Source organism: Bufo gargarizans, chromosome 5, assembly GCF_014858855.1.
Source record: "Bufo gargarizans isolate SCDJY-AF-19 chromosome 5, ASM1485885v1, whole genome shotgun sequence".
NCBI lineage: Eukaryota > Metazoa > Chordata > Amphibia > Anura > Bufonidae > Bufo > Bufo gargarizans.
In genome coordinates, this window is record NC_058084.1 from 216,785,186 (window position 1) to 216,808,660 (window position 23,475).

At 43.4% G+C, this 23,475-nt stretch overlaps 1 protein-coding gene across 4 annotated transcripts in view; it reads left to right on the top strand.

Annotated features, from left to right (window-relative positions):
• PDE1C (phosphodiesterase 1C) overlaps positions 1–23,475 on the top strand; it is a 1,393,842-nt gene that overhangs the window by 1,281,913 nt on the left and 88,454 nt on the right. The gene's annotated exons all lie outside the window — the stretch shown is intronic.

Here is a 23,475-nt window from a genome sequence, read left to right on the forward strand (position 1 = left end):
TCCCCTGCCCACCTGCAGCTAATTCATATGGAAAAAAGAAAACCTGTCAATCAGCAGCAGGTAGGCAGGAAGAGTCAGGAGCTCATGAATATTCAGGACTCATCATTATGAGCTGGAGCTTTACAATACAAGATGTTGGCAGATTGACTGGGTCAATTAAAGAAAGTGACCCAGCATTTTGCTAAGAGAATCAGTCACTTATTTATGTTGCCCTTAGTTAGGACACCATAAAACTGGTGACAGGTTCCCTTTAAAGGTAACCTGTCGCCTGGATTTTTGGTGTAGAGCTGAGGTCATGGGCTGCTACTTCGTGCGCTAGCACATCCACAGTATCCAGTCCCCATAGCTCTCTGTGCTTTTATTGTGCCAAAAAAACGATTTTATATGTATGTAGATGAGGCAAGTAAGAAGCTCAAGGAGCTGTTACTAACATTTCCGGAGCCCAGCCACGCCCACTGTGAAGGAGCTCAGCACCGCCCCGCATACTCCGAATCTCCTCCTTGCTACCCGACGTCACGAAGCTAGAGCACTGTATGCAAAAGTCATGTCCATCACAAAAGCTGGTTATAAAATTCAGTAGCACACATTCAACATTTGGCATTTCAACAGCTATTACTCCCGGCTTCCCCATACACATACAGTACACGTTTGGCCTGCCCATTTATATATCTGTAATTTCTGGGGAGAGCAGAGAAAGCAGCTGCCAGACAGTTCTGATGTTAACTTATCACCCCGGAAAACAAAAGGATTGGATGAAAATATTAATTTTGTCCAATCCCTGTCTCCCTTTGTTGGGGAGAGTCGGACGCTTCCCACACACATTAGTGTGTCGGCCATACCTACTGTTTTTAGTGTGTTTGGCCGACTAAAGTATAATGTGTGTGGTCAGCTTTAGCACCTATCTCTATCTTGACTGATAGAGATGGGTGCTAAAGCTGACCACACAAATTGATTTGGTGGTGACAGATTCCAGCTCCCTGTCCTGGCACATGCGCACATAACAAAGGCTGCTGTAACACTTTATCACTCTACTATATAACACATTCAACCAGACAAATATCATTGCGCGTAACAGTTTTTGTCCCGCCAAATATCAGCATAAATGCTGGGAATGGCCGGATCCCCCCCCCCCCAAGTCCTCATTATAGTCAAAGGGCGCCAGCGGTGAACGGCAGTATCCTGATGGGCTTAATCTGAAGAGTTTATTCGTTCCTTTACATATTGGATTTTTGTGGAACTCTTTTTACCAGTTGGGCACAAGTGAACATAGCAAGCCTGTACCCTATATAGCAGCACACAAAATCCCTATGAGTCTGTATTACAAACCTGTAGAAACCTTGTGTACCACTGTATGGTGCCACTTCCATGTGGTGCCTAGTCTAATATCAGATTCACACAGAGGTTTAGAGTATAAGCCAATAACAGTCTATGGATGCCGTATTACAGATGTCTAATACACAGATCCATAATATAGTCATGAGTCCTTTGTCCACATGAATGCTACCTGTATTCTTTATAAAGGGACATTATATTATAGCTGTCGGTGGCGAAATGTCCGGAGTGAAGGTAATGCAGTGGCAAACAGAATTATTTTTCAGATTCCTCTGCTGTATCGGAACCAGCCAGTATTATGTAATGTACCATGTCAGTATTATTCTTCTCTTTTTTTTTTTAGGGTGAAAAAATGAATTTTCTTAGAATTTAACAATTTTTTTCCCTTGCAGAGTAAATTAACCAAAATTATTTGTGTATCCTCAGGAGTTGAGGATGTGAGTGGCTAACCATATTTCTTACCTGGTGTTCAAGGACTACAGCCATATTTTGCAGTACAGTTGATACACTTTAGAGGCAGATTGTGGTTTGTAACATAAAACTTCAATGCAAGGCTATCCTGAACTTGCTCAGTGACTCACATATTTCATAGTGGAAACATTTTTCACTAATGAAAGCCTCTTTCACACAAGAGATACAGATTGTATCAGGATCTGTTCCGGCAAAGCCTGATATATTTTTTTTGCACGCAACTTCAAATTTGTTTTGTCTGTGATTGTGTTCAGTGTGTCGTTTCCATATGGATTTTATCTGGATTGCATGCGTTTTTCACATGCGTGAAAAAAACTGAACAATCTACTAGTAACCATCAATGAAAAACACATTGCATCCGGGTGCCTTCCATTTTTCATGCAAGCCCCATTCCTTTTTATGGAGCCAGGGTTGCATGAAAAACCCACAATATAGAACATGATGAGATTTTTCCTCAATGCAGAGATGATGCATGAGAAATTTAAATTAATGGGTCGGGATTCAGTCTGGAGGCTATGTGTTCACTACACACATTGCTTATGTCACCATTGCTTTGCAGGAGTCACAATTATTATAGACATTATAATTTTGCATTCAATTTAATTTTTAATTGATTTGTCTTCAGCACAATAGGTGACAACCCTATAAGGCCTTGGAATAAGGTTAGGACAAGAGACAACCCATTCCTCCTCAGATAGACAACTGGAAGTCATTGTCTCAGGCCCAGATACAAACAACAGGGAAAATAACAAACACAAAACAATAAGACAAGACTTAGCTTAAAGTAGAAAACTGGCAACTTCAGAAGCACCACAGAGTACAACAGACCAGCTAGTAAGAAGACAGGAAGAAAATCTATAAACCGCACCTCCAAGAGTGAGAAGCCGCTACTTGTGGGGAAGGTAAATTACCAACAAGCAACACCTGAAGCAAGGGGTGTGGCATTCACCAAAACACAGACACAATAAGATCCAAAAGGAACTTGTCAATTTAACCCACATGTTGCCAGTCTCTCTGATCTCCTGGTGCCTGCACGGGAACGTCCGTGACAATAGCATCCGCACTGAATCCTGGCCCATTAGTTTCAATGGGTATGTGTACATAAGCATTTTTTTTCACGCATCAGTTCTGAAGCAAGTTTTTCACTGATGGTTGCTAAGAGATGTTGTTTGTAAACCTTCAGTTTTTTATTACACGCGTGAAAAATGCATCAAAATGCGTTGCTCCTGCACAGAAACAACTGAACACAATCGCAGACAAAACTGACTGAGCTTGCTTTCAAAATGGTGCAAGTATCACCCTCAACGGCTCCAGAGACAATCCGTATCTTTAGTGTGAAAGAGGCCTTACTCTATAGTATGTTACAGGACTGTCTACAGACACAACATTTTGGTTTGTTTTTGTGATGTTTTTACAGTTATTAGCTTTTTAAAAAAGGTAGCAAACTGATGTTTAGTTTTTTCTGGTGTATTTTCTGCATACAACTTCAGTAGGTATTTCGAATGAATGCAAACTGAAAAAAAAAAGCCAGGGCGATTGGGCGACTCACCAGAGATGATAATGATTGTAGTAGCTGTTGTTGGTGTTCTCACCAGAACACTTCATAAACCCTTTCCATGACTTTGCTTGGAGAAAGCTATTCTTCTGCAACTATATTATCTATTATCCACCAACTCAGGTAGAAGTTGTGATATTGTGTTAGGGGAAGAATGTAATATTGATAGACTTGGAGATTCCTAGTCTGCTGTTCTTAGCAGCAACAGTTTGGATGGTAGGAAGATGTTACAGGTAACACAACTGCTGGTTGGTAGAGGTGGTGCCTTTTTTAAGAGTAAGCAAACGGAGTGCCATCCTATAACATATTTTAATTGATAGGTGTTCATATGGAGGATTATAGGGTTTAAATTCTGGTTAAGACTTGAGAGCTGTACTTGGCTGCAGAAGAGTTTTATATGGAGGGAGGAAGGAAGTGTCAAGCTAATTGTCAAGCTACATCTGTTTGTAAAATGAGCAAGTCTGTAAGAGATTATGTCACCAGGGTTTCTTTAGGGTTATGTAGGAGACTGTTAGTCGATACAGTTGTATTTTAAGCTGCATCCCTCAGCCTTAATTACAGCCATAATTGCAAAAGAGATGAAAGAGTACTGTACTTTATAAAGCCATACATTGCTATCTGAAAAAATTTGCACTGTGAATTGTTGGAACTGTGTTTTGATAACATTCGATGTACTACAATTCCCATTCTGAACTTTAGTAAAAAGACTCCCACACCACATGTTGGCATTTGCACCCTGCACCTCCTGCCTTGCACCAAACCAGCAGCTTAAGGGGCACCCCAACTACTGTCAGGCAGGAGTTCCAACATCAGGGTATGCCCCTAGTGAAGAAAGGGTGCATTCTTCTTTCGCTGCCCTGGTCCTGGAGAGCATTGGTATGAAGTTTACCACTGTGATTACAAACACAGCCACTACCACTCCCATTCTCTGCTCCTCCTGGGCTGGTTGGCACAAATGTGTTCTATTTTATGAACCCACTCAGCTATATATACTACATGCAATAATTTCCAGATGTTGGAAAACTACAACTCCCAGCATGCCCACACTGCCCACAGCTATCAGCCTACAGCAGGGCATGGTGGGAGTTGTAGTTTTACAGCAGCTGGAGAGCCACAGGTTGGCCATTTCTGGACTACTGTGTATAAATACAAGTTGGTGCATGATTCCCATTACAACGGGGTAGAGTGAATATAAAGTACAGATTACTAAACCACCAGGTAATCACTGTAATGACTGTGAGAGAAATGACTAGAGATGAGCGAATTGTAGCTGATGAAGTTGAATTCAATCAAAATTTCAGGAAAAATTTGATTCGCACCAAAACCGAATTTCCTCGAGCCTCGTGGTAACGAATCACATTTTTACCTATAATGGCTGCTGCACGTGTGAGGACATGGAGAAAGGAACTCTGGGAAGGCAGGATCACCCATAATGCCATGCACGCAGCCAATCATTAGCCAGCCCTGTGATGTCACAGCCCTATAAATAGCCTCATCCATCTTCGATTCTGCCATTTACCAGTGTACTTAGTCAGGGCCGCCATCAGGGGGGTACAGCCAATACCCCAGTAAGGGGCCCAGACCCTGGGGGGGGCCCGGCCAGTTCTAATGTAATTTGTCAGTTCTCATTTGTCAGTGACTTGAGTTAAACTTTATTGCATCGCTAGAGGGGGGCAATTGATCATTCCTTGCTAGTGATGTCCAGTTCATGAACGAATCATTCATTTGAATCGATTCAGTTCACTGAACCGATCCGTGTGAAGCCGCTCAGTCTGAGTCAGCTCCGTCACAGCACACAATAGCAGAGCCGCTGGCAGCAGAGAGGGACTCGGGAGGAGTGTAATCTGATCCTAGAGTGGAAGCTGCTTCTGCCAGCCCCTCCCCTCCCCGCCCACCAACCAATCAGAGCTGAGGCAAGGCAAGCACTAGCAGCTCTGAGTCACTGACACAAGTGCAGGGAGTCTAAGAAAGAATCGAATGGGTCTCAGGTTAAAGGGTTTCTACCACATCGTTTTGACATAATTAGCTGTCAGACACTAGCGATCCGCTAGTGTCTGCTCTACCAAACAATGCTATTATAATAGCTTTTTGTGCAGCCGTTTCCATAAAAAACGAACATTTATTGATATGCTAATGAGCCTCTAGGTGCTATGGGGGCGTCTTTTCAGCACCTAGAGGCTCAGTCTACCTTCACAAAATGCCGCCCAGCGCGTCCCTCCAGCCCGCCCATCTCCTCTGGAATGTGATCCTACCTCTGTCTTCGGTGCATCTGTCTTCGGCGCAGGCGCAATGAATGTCTGACCGCTGCCTGCACAGACATCTCGGTCATCGGTGCAGGCGCAGTGGAGATGTCTGTGCAGGGAGCGGTGAGACATTCACTGTGCCTGCGCCGATGACCGAGATGTCTGTGCAGGCAGCGGTCAGACATTTACCTCGCCGAAGACAGACGCGCACGGCGCAGGCGTGAGAATTCGTCCGCTGACTCAGAGGTAGGATCGCATTCCAGAGGAGATGGGCGGGCTGGAGGGACGCGCTGGGCGGCATTTTGTGAAGGTAGACCGAGCCTCTAGGTGCTGAAAAGACCATAGCACCTAGAGGCTCATTAGCATATCAATAAAAGTTTGTTTTTTATGGAAACTGCTGCACAAAAAGCTATTATATTAGGATTGTTTGGTAGAGCAGACACTAGCGGATCGCTAGTGTCTGACAGCTAAATTTGTCAAAACGATGTGGTAGAACCCCTTTAAAATAATCTAAAGATCAGACTTAGTTAGAGACTCATTCGATTCTTTGAGTTAAAAGAGCCGTGAGTCAGACTCTAGAACAGTTTACACTGAGGCTGATGCTTTTGTTGCAGCAGTGATAAGATTAAGGGACAGGAACAGAGAGATAAGAGAAGTGACAGATGACTGTGAAGACCACGCGATCTGTTGCTCAGAAGCCATGAGATTGTAAGGCTACTTTCAAACTAGCGGCAGGACGGATCCGACAGGCTGTTCACCCTGTCAGATCCGTCCTGCCGTTATTTCGCCGGACCACCGCTCCGTCCCCATTGACTATAATGGGGACGGGGGTGGAGCTCCGGCCCAGCACGTCAGTGCATGGCGAAAGGCCGCCGGACTAAAAGTTCTGCATGTCCAACTTGTTGTGTGGTCTTTGCTCAGGGGTAAAATGCAAAGATGTTTTCTGGATTATCCCACAGGGCCATGATCCTCCATCATTGTTATTAACCCCTCCGTTGCCAGCCCACCCAGCCCTATTTAGCTTTGTGTTCAGCTTTGAAAAAAATGTTTAGGCCATGAAGGGGTTAATTAAGTGTTGGAGGGGGTGGGGGGTGTTATTGTACATATTGTGTTTGGGATCCATTTAACAGGTTTGACCAGTTGGGTTTGAGAGTGGTTGAGTGTCACCCACAGATCCCCCATAACAATGTGTCATCCACAGATCCCCCATAACAGTGCGTCACCCACAGACCCCCCCATAACAGTGTGTCACCCACAGACCCCCCCATAACAGTGTGTCACCCACAGACCCCCCCATAACAGTGTGTCACCCACAGATCCCCCATAACAGTGTGTCATCCACAGATCCCCCATAACAGTGTGTCATCCACAGATCCCCCATAACAGTGTGTCATCCACAGATCCCCCATAACAGTGTGTCATCCACAGATCCCCATAACAGTGTGTCATCCACAGATCCCCATAACAGTGTGTCATCCACAGATCCCCATAACAGTGTCATCCACAGATCCCCATAACAGTGTCATCCACAGATTCCTCATAACAGTGTGTCATCCACAGATTCCCCCATAACAGTGTGTCATCCACAGATTCCCCATAACAGTGTGTCATCCACAGATCCCCCATAACAGTGCCATCCACAGATCCCCCATAACAGTGTCATCCACAGATTCCCCCATAACAGTGTGTCATCCACAGATCCCCCCCATAACAGTGTGTCATCCACATATTCCCCCCATAACACTGTAACAGTAAACCTTGTGCTTTTTTAGTTTTTTTTTTTTAAATGTGCCAGGGGAAGATTGCTAGGGCAGATTAGAACAGGTAGTGTAGTTAGTGTTAGTGTAGGGTCCTGCTTAAAAGAGTCTACCTTGTCGTGGTAGCAGGCTTCATATTATTTGGTCAAAAATGAATTCCTTACTGAAATCGCTGATTATCACTTTTTACTGTCTTTGTAGTTGTAAAAAAATTATGAAATTGGGGGTAGGTCCTTGGGGGTGGAGGGGAGGTGGAGTCAGGACGGATTCTAAAGGGGTGGGGTAGGAGGGGGGGGCCCAGGCCTTGAGCTGTGTAAGGGGCCCCAAAATTTCTGATGGCAGCCCTGTACTTAGTGCAGGGAGAGATGTCAGCAGGTGCTAGGGACAGTGTTAGAAAAAACTTAATTTTTTTCAATCATTAAAAAAAAAAAAAAAAAATTTACAAGTGCAGGGCAAGATTATTCAAAGTGTAGAGAAAGAATAGGGAGGAATCATTCCACAGCATTTATGTTGAACAGGGTTCAGTAGGGGAGGTTACAGCATGGGTAATAGAAACAATCCGATTACACCATGCTGCACTGACTGCAAATCTAAATTGCCATTATCCAGGTCTGTAATTCCAGCAAACCGTTCTTATTTGGGTGCAAGTGCTGTTTGATACAACCATTAACAGGCTTAATTGCAAGGAAATATTTCTATGTATTATTTGCCCTTGTGCGGTGCAGCAAAAAGGGCTTATAGCCGTTGTGTTGTGAAGTGCGAACATTACAGCCCTGTTTGTTGTGTATTAGTGACAAAAGTAAAATATCTTTGCAGTTCAGCTGTGCAGTTATCTGTTGTAAAGCCTTTTGTGGCGTGTATTAGTTGAAGAAGAACAAAATATTTTTGCCGCTCAGTGGTGCAGTTATGTTTTAAAGCCTTTGGTGGCATGTATTAGTGGAAAAAGAAAAATTATATTTGCTGTTCAGCGGTTATCTGTTCTAAAGCCTTCTGTGGCGTGTATTAGTGCCAAAATTAAAATACTGTATATTTGCCGTTCAGCGGTGCAGTTATGTGTTCTAAAGTGTTCTGTGGCATGTATTAGTGGTAAAAGTAAAATATATTTGCCGTTCAGTGGAGCAGTTATATCTTGTAAAGCCCTTTTTCCGTGTATTAGTAGCACCAAGAAAGTATATATTTGCCGTTCAGTGGTGCAGTTATATGTTATAAAGCTCTTTTTGCTGTGTATTAGTGGCAAAAGAAAAATATATTTGCAGTTCAGCAGTGCAGTTAAAACTTGTAAAGCCCTTTTTGCCATGTATTAGTGGCACTAAAAAATATATATTTGCCGTTCAGCGGTGCAGTTATTTGTTGTAAAGCCTGTTTTGCCATGTATTAGTGGCAAAAGTAAAATATATTTGCCATTCAGCGGTGCAGTTATATGTTTTAAAGCCCTTTTTTTGTGTATTAGTGTGGAAAAAAAGCTTATTAGCGTTGTGTGGTGAAGTGAGAAAGCGTCAGACTTTTTTTAGGTGTTTTATTTTCCTTTTTATTTATTTATTTGATCTAACAGTATGCCAGACAGAGAAGTGTCAGGCCCTGCACAGGGGAGTGGCAAAGGCCTAAATGTTTCTGGCGCAGGAAGAGGTCACAGCAGAGTTAGGGGCTGTGGCAGCAGGGGTCACTTTGAGAGGCCTGAGCTCCCAGTGTCAGCAAGCAGTCGTGTCGTGACCAGCAACCCAGTGGTTCTTAAATGGTTGACTCGATCTTCGACTTCGTCGCAAGTGACATAAAACACCCCCACCCAAAAGCGGGGGATAATGAGGAAGTGTAGGCAGGAAAACCTTAAAACTCCCATTATCCCCAAATTTTTGTCTTTTTTTCCTCAGTGTTTCCCTGCTTATTTAGAATGTTTTCATATCTGTCATGACAGAGGGTAGAGATAAGTGCAGCCCTAAATTCCACCCCTCCTCTGTCCCTGCCTACTTGCACCATCCATCCTAACCGACGGCATACAACTTGGCTGCAGTCCCTTGCTTAGACACGTGCAGGGGCCTAAGAAGATAAAGAAGTACCATAACACAGTCAGGAAAGCCAAGGTCAAAGTCAGCAGGTACACAGGGAGCAATAAAATAACAAGGTCAAAACACAATCCGGAGTCAGAGAGTTCCAGAGAGGTCACAAGGTCGAGGTAAAAAACAGAGCCGGGGTCCAAACACACACAGAAAGGTGCAATACAAAATGCTTGTGAGACAGCAAGACCAATCACAGGCAACCTGTGACCAGCAGCCTGCCTGTTTTAAAAAAAAATACAGGTGAGTCACATGATGTGGCCAGCGTCATTCATTAACATCGGCGCTCAGATCCCCTGCTGCTCATTGTCTAGGGGACGGAGGATACCGGCCACGCTGAGGAGGCATGCACGGCCGGTCCTCCCTGCCCCCTGGCCTGGTCCCCATGAAGACGAGGACGCCAACCGTGTCCTTGCTCTGCTGTATGCACGGGATGCCGGCGGCGCTGCGAATGAAGAGCATGCCACCGGTTCCTTGTGACAGTTTTCCCCTTCTACGAGGGGCCACTGGACCCATAATCACTGGAGTGGGTTTCTCCGGGTGAGCTAAATGAAAATGTTTTACCAACCTCTTAGCATGCATATTGCCAGCTGGTATCTAAGACCTCTCCTCAGGACCATAACCCTTCTAGTAAACCAAATAGTGCAACTAGAGTTGAGCGGACACCTGGATGTTCGGGTTCGACGGGTTCAGCCGAACGACACAAAAAAGTTTGAGTTCGGGACCCGAACTTGACCCCAAACCCAAACCCCATTGAAGTCAATGGGGACCTGAACTTTTGTGCACTTAAATGGCTCTAAAAAAGTCATAAAAAGGACTAGAGGAATGCAAATGGCAGCAAAATGTGGTTAAGAGCGTGATCTACAAACAAATGTTGATAGAAAAATAACTTAAAATAACATAAAATACATATAAATAAAAAATAATAATTTTAATCTAGGAGGACGAGGTCCATATGGAGTAGGAGGTTGAGGAGGCGGTGGATGTGGCGGTGTAGGTGGAAGCGGCGGTGGAGAATGAGGAGGTAGCCAACACTGGTTTTCAGTTAAAACATTTTTTTTCTTTTGTTTAAATTAGGGTACACCCCAAAACATTGGGAATTTAATCCCCTCCAGCTGTGCTAAACAAACATCCAGACAAAACACTGGCTGCAGGGCAGGCCAGCACCTCCAAGGCGTAAAGTGCAAGCTCAGGCCATGTGCCCAATTTGGAGACCCAGAAGTTGAAGGGGCAGACCATCAGTCAGTTCGTGTTGGCGTCTGCACACATACTGCTCCACCATGTTGCACGTCCCCGTGATGTCCATGATCCAATTAGATATCTGCTTTATCAACTTTCAATGTTCTTTTCTGCGCATACCATGTTGATCATGGTTAGCGGCGAATCAGGGTTCCACGCCGGAGAAGGAGCGTCAGAAAGGCATACCACATCCAAAGGAGGTCAATAGCTGCAATGTGATCGAGCTTAAATGTGGGACAAGTTATTAAAGCTGAAGGATCGAATGAAAGGGCCAATTATAGATGAATTGTAGAAATTTAAGTCCCTGTCACCTATGCAGAGCAGGGGATTTTCATCTGAAAAATGAGTTAATATCACCCACCAATGGAACAGACGATTTTTAAAAATTTCGGGCCCTGTCAACTATGTAGAGTAGGGGTTTATTCACGGCAAAACTGTGTTCATGTCACCCATCAATTGAACAGACAATTTTACAAAAATTAGTTCCCTGTCAACTATGCAGAGCAGGGGTTTGTAAACGGCAAAATTGGAAAAAAATTCACCTGAAAATGTAACAGATGATTTTTTGAAATTTAGGTCCCTGTCACCTAAGCAGAGCAGGGGTATCTTCACGGCAACAATGGTAAAATGTCACCCAAGAATGTAACAGACGAATTAGTGAAATGTATTTCCTTGTCCAATAGGTAGAGCAGGGTTATATCACAGACAAATATTGGTGAAAGTCACCCAACTATGTAACAGATAAATTAGTGAAATTTATTAACCTGTCTACTAGGTAGAGCAGGGGTATATCACAGCCAAAAATTGGAGAATTTCACCCGACAATGTAACAGACAAATAATTGATATTTATTGACCTGTTAACTAGGTAGAGCATGGGTAAATCACAGCCAAAAATTTGTGAATTTCACCCGATAACGTAACAGACAAATTAGTGAAATTTATTAATCTGTCTACTAGGTAGAGCAGGGGTATATTACAGCCAAAAATTGGTGAATTTCACCCGCCAATGTAACAGACAAATTTGTGAAATTTATTAACCTGTCTACTAGGTAGAGCAGGGGTATATCACAGCCAACAATTGGTGAATTTCACCCGACAATGTAACAGACAAATTAGTGAAATTTATTAACCTGTCTACTAGGTAGAGCAGGGGTATATCACAGTCAAAAATTGGTGAATTTCACCTGACAATGTAGCAGGCAAATTAGTGATTTTTTTTTTAACCTGTCCACTAGGTAAAGCAGGGGTATATCACAGCCAAAAATTTGGGATATGTAACCCAACAATGTAAAAGACGAATTAGTGAAATGTATTTCCTTGTCCAATAGGTAGAGCAGGGTTATATCACAGCCAAATATTGGTAAAAGTCACCCAACTATGTAACAGAGAAATTAGTGAAATATAGTAACCTGTCTACTAGGTAGAGCAGGGGAATATCAGATCCAAAAATCTGTGAATTTCACCTGACAATGTAACAGACAAATTAGTGAAATTTATTAGCCTGTCTACTAGGTAGAGCTTAGGTATATCACAGCCAAAAATTGGTGAATTTCACCGGACAATGTAACAGACAAATTAGTGAAATTTATTAACCTGTCTACTAGGTAGAGCAGGGGTATTTCACAGCCAACAATTGGTGAATTTCACCCGTCAATGTAACAAAGTTTAGTGACATTTATTAACCTGTCTACTAGGTAGAGCAGTGGTATATCACAGTCAAAAATTGGTGAATTCCACCGGAGAATGTAACAGACAAATTAGTGAAATGTATTAACCTGTCTACTAGGTAGAGCAGCAAAATATCACAGCCAAAAATTGGTGAATTTCACCCGACAATGTAACAGACAAATTTGTGAAATTTATTAACCTGTCTACTAGGTAGAGCAGAGGTATATCACAGCCAACAATTGGTGAATTTCACCCGTCTATGTAACAAAGATTAGTGACATTTAGTAACCTGTCTACCATGTAGAGCAGGGGTATATCACAGTCAAAAATTGGTGAATTTCACCGGACAATGAAACAGACAAATTAGTGAAATGTATTAACCTGTCTACTAGGTAGAGCAGGGTAATATCATAGCCAAAAATTGGTGAATTTCACCCGAAAATGTAACAGACAAATAATTGAAATTTATTAACCTGTCAACTAGGTAGAGCATGGGTATAACACAGCCAAAAATTGGTGAACTTCACCCGACAATGTAACAGACAAATTTGTGAATTTTATTAACCTGTCTACTAGGTAGAGCAGGGGCATATTACAGCCCAAAATTGGTGAACTTCACCTGACAATGTAACAGACAAATTTGTGAAATTTATTAACCTGTCTACTAGGTAGAGCATAGGTATATCACAGCCAAAAATTGGTGAATTTCACCGGACAATGTAACAGACAAATTAGTGACATTTATTAACCTGTCTACTAGGTAGAGCAGGGGTATATCACAGCCAACAATTGGTGAATTTCACCCATCAAAGTAACAAAGATTAGTGACATTTATTAACCTGTCTACTAGGTAGAGCAGGGGTATATCACAGTCAAAAATTGGTGAATTTCACCGGACAATGTGACAAATTAGTGAAATGTATTAACCTGTCTACTAGGTAGAGCAGGGGTATATCACAGGCAAAAATTGGTGAATTTCACCCGACAATGTAGCAGACAAATTAGTGAAATTTATTACCTGTCTACTAGGTAGAGCAGGGGTATATCACAGGCAAAAATTTGTGAATTTCACCCGACAATGTAACAGACAAATTAGTGAAATTTATTAACCTGTCTACTAAGTAGAGCAGGGGTATATCACAGTCAAAAATTGGTGAATTTCACCTGACAATGTAGCAGGCAAATTAGTGAATTTTTTTTAACCTGTCCACTAGGTAAAGCAGGGGTATATCACAGCCAAAAATTTGGGATATGTAACCCAACAATGTAAAAGACGAATTAGTGAAATGTATTTCCTTGTCCAATAGGTAGAGCAGGGTTATATCACAGCCAAATATTGGTAAAAGTCACCCAACTATGTAACAGAGAAATTAGTGAAATTTAGTAACCTGTCTACTAGGTAGAGCAGGGGAATATCAGATCCAAAAATCTGTGAATTTCACCTGACAATGTAACAGACAAATTAGTGAAATTTATTAGCCTGTCTACTAGGTAGAGCTTAGGTATATCACAGCCAAAAATTGGTGAATTTCACCGGACAATGTAACAGACAAATTAGTGAAATTTATTAACCTGTCTACTAGGTAGAGCAGGGGTATATCACAGCCAACAATTGGTGAATTTCACCCGTCAATGTAACAAAGTTTAGTGACATTTATTAACCTGTCTACTAGGTAGAGCAGTGGTATATCACAGTCAAAAATTGGTGAATTCCACCGGAGAATGTAACAGACAAATTAGTGAAATGTATTAACCTGTCTATTAGGTAGAGCAGGAAAATATCACAGCCAAAAATTGGTGAATTTCACCCGACAATGTAACAGACAAATAATTGAAATGTATTAACCTGTCAACTAGGTAGAGCATGGGTATATCACAGCCAAAAATTGGTGAACTTAACCCGACAATGTAACAGACAAATTTGTGAACTGTATAAACCTGTCTACTAGGTAGAGCAGGGGTATATTACAGCCAAAAATTGGTGAATTTCACCCGCCAATGTAACAGACAAATTTGTGAAATTTATTAACCTGTCTACTAGGTAGAGCAGGGGTATATCACAGCCAACAATTGGTGAATTTCACCCGTCTATGTAACAAAGATTAGTGACATTTAGTAACCTGTCTACCACGTAGAGCAGGGGTATATCACAGTCAAAAATTGGTGAATTTCACCGGACAATGAAACAGACAAATTAGTGAAATGTATTAACCTGTCTACTAGGTAGAGCAGGGTAATATCACAGCCAAAAATTGGTGAATTTCACCCGAAAATGTAACAGACAAATAATTGAAATTTATTAACCTGTCAACTAGGTAGAGCATGGGTATAACACAGCCAAAAATTGGTGAACTTCACCCGACAATGTAACAGACAAATTTGTGAATTTTATTAACCTGTCTACTAGGTAGAGCAGGGGCATATTACAGCCCAAAATTGGTGAACTTCACCTGACAATGTAACAGACAAATTTGTGAAATTTATTAACCTGTCTACTAGGTAGAGCAGGGGTATATCACAGCCAACAATTGGTGAATTTCACCCGTCTATGTAACAAAGATTAGTGACATTTAGTAACCTGTCTACCACGTAGAGCAGGGGTATATCACAGTCAAAAATTGGTGAATTTCACCGGACAATGAAACAGACAAATTAGTGAAATGTATTAACCTGTCTACTAGGTAGAGCAGGGTAATATCACAGCCAAAAATTGGTGAATTTCACCCGAAAATGTAACAGACAAATAATTGAAATTTATTAACCTGTCAACTAGGTAGAGCATGGGTATAACACAGCCAAAAATTGGTGAACTTCACCCGACAATGTAACAGACAAATTTGTGAATTTTATTAACCTGTCTACTAGGTAGAGCAGGGGCATATTACAGCCCAAAATTGGTGAACTTCACCTGACAATGTAACAGACAAATTTGTGAAATTTATTAACCTGTCTACTAGGTAGAGCATAGGTATATCACAGCCAAAAATTGGTGAATTTCACCGGACAATGTAACAGACAAATTAGTGACATTTATTAACCTGTCTACTAGGTAGAGCAGGGGTATATCACAGTCAAAAATTGGTGAATTTCACCGGACAATGTGACAAATTAGTGAAATGTATTAACCTGTCTACTAGGTAGAGCAGGGGTATATCACAGCCAAAAATTGGTGAATTTCACCCGACAATGTAGCAGACAAATTAGTGAAATTTATTAACCTGTCTACTAGGTAGAGCAGGGGTATATGACAGCCAACAATTGGTAAATATTACCCGTCAATGTAAAAAAGATTAGTGACATTTATTAACTTGTCTACTAGGTAGAGCAGGGGTATATCACAGTCAAAAATTGGTGAATTTCACCGGACAATGTAACAGACAAATTAGTGAACTGTATTAACCTGTCAACTAGGTAGAGCATTGGTATATCACAGCCAAAAATTGGTGAACTTCACCCGACAATGTAACAGACAAATTTGTGAAATTTATTAATCTGTCTACTAGGTAGAGCAGGGGTATATCACAGTCAAAAATTTGGGATATGTAACCCAACAATGTATCAGACAAATTTGTGAAATTACTTAAAATTAAAGAAAATACAGAGAAAAAAAAATCTTGATCTATGATTTGGAGTTCTATATGAAGTAGGAGGTTGAGGAGGCGGTGGACGTAGCGGTGTATGTGAAAGCGGTGGTGGAGGAGGACAAGGTAGCCAACGCTGTTTTTTTGTTTTATTTTTATTTTTTTAACTTTTTTGGGGGGGTTTAATTTTGGGTACACCCAAAAAAGTGTGGGAAATATCAAAAATACAACAATGAGCAATTGCGCTGTAGCATAACAATGGCTGGTTAAGGCCGGTATGCATGTCTATTCTGCACAAGGTATGGACAAGTCCTGTGGGATCCATGCCTGGTTCATTTTAATGAACATGAGCTTGTCCACATTGGTTGTGGACAGGCGGCTGTGCTTGTCTGTGATAACACCCCTGCCGTGGTAAATACACGTTCAGGCAATACACTGGCTGCAGGGCAGGCCAGCACCTCTAAAGCGTAAAGGGCAAGTTCAGGCCATGTGCCCAATTTGGAGACCCAGAAGTTGAAGGGGGCAGACCTATCATTCAGTACGTGTAGGCGTGTGCACACATACTGCTCCACCATGTTGCTGAAATGCTGCCTCCTGCTAAGACGTTCCATATCAGCTGGTGGTGCTGGTTGTTGTGGTGTGCTGACAAAGCTTTTCCACCTTTCAGCCATGCTAACCCTGCCTTCTGAGGTGCTAGTGGTGCCCCAGCTGCGTTGGCGACCTCTTCCTCGTCCTCTGCCTTTGCCTTGTGCTTCCACTCTGCCCCTGCTGTCAGGTGGGAATGCCACCAGCAGCGCGTCTACCGGCATGCGCTTGTACTCGCGCATCTTATGATTACGCTCCAGTGACAGATTTAAGGACAGTACGTTGTCCTTGTAACAAGGATTCAGCAGCGTGACCATCCAGTAATCAGCACAAGTTTGAATGTGGGCAACTTGGAGGTTGTTGCGGAGACACTGCAACATGTAATCACTCATATGTGCCAGGCTGCCCAAAGGCAGCAAAAAACTGACGTCTGTGGGAGGTGTATCGCCTGTGTCCTCTATATCCCCCCAGCCACGCACCAGTGATGGCCATGAGCTGGTTTGGGTGCCACCCTGCCGTGAACACGGTTCCTCCTCCTCCTTCTCCTCCTCCTTTACCTGATCATCCTCCAGAACTGAGCCCTGGCTAGACAATTGTGTACCTGGCGTTTGTGGGTGCAGGAACCCACCCTCGGTGCCTCTTGTGAATGACTGGCCTGATACCCTATAAAATTTTCCCTCTTCCTCCTTCTCCTCCTCCTCCTGTGCCATATGCTCTTCCATCATCGCCCGAAGCGATGGCATAGAAGTGGGATAGTAACGGTGAGAACAGCATCGTTGGCACTGGTAATGTTGGTGGAGTACTCAAAACAGCGCAACAAGGCACGCAGGTCTCGCATGGAGGCCCAGTCATTCGTGGTGAAGTGGTGCTGTTCCGCAGAGCGATTCACCCGTGAATGCTGCAGCTGAAACTCCACTATCGCCTGCCGCTGCTCGCACAGTCTGACCAGCATGTGCAAGGCGGTGAGCGGAAAGGCCGAAGTTACGCTACAGCGCTGACAGGCGAGCAGCAGCAGGGTGTGAACGCCGAAAGCGCACACAGACGGCCCGCACTTTCTGCAGCAGCTCTGACATATCGGGGTAATTTTTAAGAACCTCTGCACCACCAAATTCTGCACTTGCGCCAGGCAAGGGATCTGCGTCAAATCGGCTAGTCTCAGAGCTGCTACAAGATTTCGCCCATTATCGCACACCACCAGGCCGGGCTTGAGGCTCACCATCACCAACCACTTATCTGTTGTTCCATGCCTGTCCACAGCTCCTGCGTGATGTGGGGTTTGTCCCCCAAACACATAACTTTTAAAACTGCCTGCTGTCGTTTACCCCTGGCTGTGCTGAATTTGTTGGTGAAAGTGTTACGCTGACCGGATTAGGAGGCGGTAAAGGAGGAGGAAGCAACAGAGGCAAACAGAAGCACCCTGAAATCCTCGGTGGTGGAAGCACATGCGCCAAAATGCTAGCCACCTCAGTCCCAGTGACCACTGCATTTACTCAGTGTGCTATTAGGGTGATATAATGTCCCCGACCTTGCTTACTGGTCCACGTATCCGTAGTTAGGTGGATCTTGCCACAGATGGTGTTACGCAGTGCACACCTGATTTTGTCCCCCACTTGGTTGTGCAGGGAAGGAATGACTCTCCTGGAAAGGTAGTGGCGGTTGGGCACGACGTACTGTGGGATAGCCACTGCCATAAGGCTTTTAAAGCTCTCTGTCTCCACCAGACGGAATGACAGCATTTCAAAGGCCAGTTATTTTGAAATGCTGGCATTTAGAGCCAGGGATCGCGGGTGGATAGGGGAGTACTTCCTCTTTTGCTCCAGTGTTTGGGAGATAGAGAGTTAAAAGCTTCCATGGGACATTGTGGAGATGTTTGGTGACCCAGGTGGTGGCGTTGCTGGCAGATCCTCTAATTGTGGGGTGGCAGGTGAGACTGTCACTCCAGAGGTGGATGAAGAGGACGAGACTGCGGCAGAAGAGGAAGCAGGAGGAGCCAGAGACTTTTCTTAGTTTTTTAAGTGTCTACGAGACTGCAGCTTGTGCTTTGCACTTAGATGCCTGGTCATGCAGGTTGTGCTCAGATTGAGAACATTTATGCCTCGCTTCAGGCTCTGATTGCACAGCATGCAAACCACTCGTGTCTTGTCGTCAGCAAATTGTCTGAAGAACTGCCACGCCAGGGAACTCCTTGGAGCTGGCTTTGATATGCTCGGTCCCTTGCTGCGGTGGGCAGTAGCACGCGTACTTTCTAGGGGACTGCCGCTCCTCTTTTGCACCCTGCTCCCTCTTCTGCTGTGCTGGTGGCTCTGTGCGACCAATTCCTTTTCCTCCGAACTACACACAGGTCACTCGCATGACCTTGATTCCATGATTCCATGTGGGGTCGAGGACTTCATTGTCTTCCACATCATCTTCCAACCAGTCTTCACCACTGCCCTCCTTGTCAGTCTGCACACTGCAGAAAGCCACAGCAGTTGGCACCTGTGTTTCGTCATCATCCGAGACATGCTGTGTGGTCCTCCCATGTACTCATCCTGAAACAAAAGTGGTTGGACATCGGTGCACTCAATCTCTTCCACTTATGGGGCAGGGCTATGTGGATGGCTCTGGGAAACCCTGCTAGCAGAGTCATCAAAAAGCAGAAGAGACTACTCCATGACTTGGGGCTCAGACTGCTTGGCTGATTTGCAAGGGGGTGAGGTGAAGAACTGATGGAGATGAACTGCAGGTGCCAACTCTGATCTTTCATCAGGAGACTGGGTGGGAGACAATGTGAAGGAGCTGGAGGCACTGTCAGCCACCCAATCTACTATCACCTGTACTTGTTCTGGCCTCACCATTCGTAGAGCTGCATTCGGCCTTACCAAATAACGGTGAAGGTTGTGTCGCCTACTCGCACCTGAGGAAGGTGTTTCACTTGTGCATGTAGCTGGCACAGATCTACCACGTCCTCTCCCTGCAACAGGAGCTCCACCAACAGCACCACGACCTGGGCCACGTCCCTTATTTGATGCTCTCCTCATTCTTTGCGGATGAGGAGAGCATCCTAACAGATGGTTTTTGTCAGGCGACAATGTAACCGCCAATAGTCAACAATTAAGTTAACTGAGATTAAGGCAGTGCCGGTATCATAAAGAGGAAACATTTCTTGAGGTCACACAATGATTTCATGGTCACAAAAAATGTTAATTTGTCAAACAACAATGTAAGTGCAGTATTGACTGGTTGAATTTGATTGTGACAAATGCAGCAAAGGCCCCAGATGTAGGGTCTTGCAAATAATTGGTGTTTTTTTAAATCCAGAATATAACAGCAGTATTTAAAGTTTGTATTTGACTGTCACAAATGCAACAAAGGCTTCAAATGTATTATCTTGCCCAAAATGGGTGTTTTTTTTAAAAGAAGAATGTAACAGCAGTATCTAGCACATGTATTGGACTGTCAGAAATGCAGCAAAGACCGCAAATTTATTATCTTGCCCAAAATGGGTGTTTTTTTAATACCAAAATATAACAGCACTATCTAACGCTTGTATTTTACTGTGACAAATGCAGCAAAGGCCCCACATGTAGGCTATTGCAAAAAAATTGAGTTTTTTTAAACCCAGAATATAATTGCAGTATTTCAAGCTTGTATTTCACTGTGACAAATGCAGCAAAGGCCCCAGATGTAGGGTATTGCAAAAAAAATTGGTGTTTTTTTAACCCAGAATATAATAGCAGTATTTCAAGCTTGTATTTCACTGTGACAAATGCAGCAAAGGGCCCAGATGTAGGCTATTGCAAAAAATTGGTGTTTTTTTAAAACCCAGAATATACTTGCAGTATTTTAAAGCTTGTATTTCATTGTCAGCTTGCATTTCTCCTTCATAGCAGCAGCATCCTATCCGTACACTAATAAGAGCAGAGTGACATGCAGCGCTACGTGACTCCAGCTTATATAGAGGCTGGGTCACATGCTGCACTGGCCAATCACAGCCATGCCATGGCTGTGATAGCTTCTAAGGGCACACAAATTAAACGCTTGTTCATTGGCTGCTCTACATCAGCTTCAGGAACCTGCGAGGAGGACGGCGAAACTGAACTAAATTGCGGATAGAAACCAAGATTGCAAAAGAAAGGAGACATACCAGTAGATGAATTCACCTGATTGTTAATGGAGAATTCCGCCACAGACAAGTATTCCACCCACCGATGGTGGTTGTCGGCTACATAACCCCTCAAATATTGTTCTAGAGATTGATTAAAATGTTCAGTTTCACCGTTGGTTTCAGGATGAAACGCTGAAGAAAAAAACAAAGAGATATTAAACTTATGACAAAAAGCCCTCCAAAACCTTGAGACAAAGTGAATGCCTCTATCTGAAACCACATTCTCTGGAATCACGTGTAAGTGTACCACATGGTCTACAAACAGGGAGGCCAAGGTCTTAGCATTGGGGAGTTTTGATAGAGAAATAAAATGCACCATCCTACTAAATCTGCCAACAACCACCCATACCACGGACTTACCCTCAGAAATCGGCAGATCGGTGATAAAATCCATGGAGATATGGGACCAAGGTCAACTCGGGATGGGCAATGGTCACAACTCACCCACCGGACGAGACCTAGAAGTCTTGGACCTTGCACATACCTCACACGAGGACACATATGAGTGGACATCTCGTGACAAAGTGGGCCACTAGTAAAACCTGGAGACAAGTTCATTGGTGGCATTAATACCCGGATTTCCACTAAACACTAAACACTAAAGAATTATGGCACCCACTCAAGAGTCAAAGATGTAAATGACCGGGGACAAATAATTTATCAGCAGGGAATTGTACCGGAGCCATGTGTTGTCCCGCAGTTATTCCAGTCGTCAGGTCGGAGGAGACCGAAGCCACAATGACACTTGCTGGTAATATAGGTTCTAGTGGAGTATCAGGAGGTTGAAAAGCACAAAAACTCCAGGATAGGGCATCTGCCTTGATATTTTTACTTCCTGGCCTGAAAGTAATACAAAAGTTAAAATGTGTAAAGAATAATGCCCACCTAGCCTGTCTGGGATTAAAATGTTTAGCAGATTCCAAAAACAATAGATTCTTATGATCCGTAAGAATAGTAATACGATGTTGAGCCCCCTCCAAAAAATGATGCCATTCTTCAAAGACCCATTCAATAGCAAGTAACTCTTGGTTTCTAATATCATAATTTCTCTCAGTGGAAGAGAACTTACGAGAGCACTCTCTTGGTCTGGTTGCACCAATATTGGGGCATTAACAAAACACCTCTTGAGTGTTTTGATAGCTGTAATGACCTCTGGTGACCAATTCACTAGATCTGCCCCCTTTCTGGTTAGGTCGCTGAGAGGTTTGGCTATCAAATTTTTTTTTATTTTTTTTATACATTTTCAATAATAATTAGAAAAACCCAAAAAACGTTGTAATGCTTTAAGGGAGTAATGTCTTACCCATTCCAGAATAGCCAACACCTTCCCTGGATCCATCTTAACGGATTGGGGTGTGAGAATATATCTCAAAAACAAAATTTCCTGTACCCCAAAGATACACGTTTCACCTTTAGCAGATAGTTTGTTTTCACAAACAACCTCCAGTAACTAATATGGTTAATTTGAGAATCCCAGTCAGGTGAATAAATCAAAATATCATCCAAATACACAATCGTGAATTTCCCAATAAATTGTCAAAAAATATCATTGACAACATTTTGGAAAACCGCCGAGGCATTACTGGAAAACCGCCGAGGCAGACCAAATGGTATTACTAAATATTCATAATAGCCCTCAGGGGTATTAAAGGCCGTTTTCCACTCATCCCCCTCCATAAAGGGAACCTGTCACCTCCAAAAGTGATATAAGACTGCCAGGATTACCTTAATGCATCTCCACAGTCTGTTATTGGTCATGTGTGTGAGCCAGAAATTCGATAATCCATACTTGAGAAAAACACTTTTTTAATCTTCATTAGCGCTCTGTTTTCTGTGAGCTTAGAGTCAAGGGGGCAGCTGCCTCCTTGCTTCAAATCAAGCAAAGCCCGCCTCTTACCCGTCCCCTTTTGACTGTGATTTACGTGCCGGCAATAATTAGCATGAGCGCTCACTCCGGCTATGTGTATCACTCCTGCCCCTGCAGCCAGTGATCACGCTCGCGCTGTGAATATACCTCACCGGCACGAGCGCTCATGCCGAATCTAGCTGGCGCATGCGCAGTGAGAAAATTATCCCTGGCTGACTGCGGGAGCCCGAGACGAGATCGTGCAGTCACAAGAGGCGCACTGCGCAGGCGCCAGACTTGCACAATCCAAAGGAAATCACAGTCAAGAGGGGATGGGTAAGAGGCAGGCTTTTCTTGATTTGAAGCAAGGAGGTCGCTGCCCCCTTGACTTCAAGCTCACAGGAAACAGAGCGCTTATGGAGATTAAAAAAACCTTTTTTCTCAAGTATGGATTATTGAATTTCTGGCTCACACACATGATCAATAACAGACTGGGGGCTGCTATAAGTAATGCTGGCAGTTTTATATCACTTTTGGATTATAGGCCCCCAGAGATCGAGTTTGGTAAACCAGTGAGCCACAAGAACTTAATTGAACAGGTCAGGAATCAACTGCAAAGAATACAGATTTTTAATATTCATTTTGTTTAACTCTCTGTAATCAATACAAGGTCTCAATCCCCCATCTTTTTTTTCAACAAAGAAAAATCCTGCCCCCATAGGAGTAACTGAGGGTCTAATATAACCTTTTTGCAAACTTTATTTCAAATAATCCCTCATAGATTGTCGTTCAGGACTGGACAAATTATAAATACGACCCTTAGGGTATTTGGACCGGGAGTTAGCAGGGTGGCAGTAGTGGGAGGTCGGTAGCCAAACATGCCTGGGGTAGACCACCCGCTTTGCAGGAGCCTACCCGCACGGGAAGTGGCGGTGCACTGGTTCATTGAGGCAGCGGTGGTAGCAGTCAGTCAGTGCATAGTGTTGGGGGTAAAATCA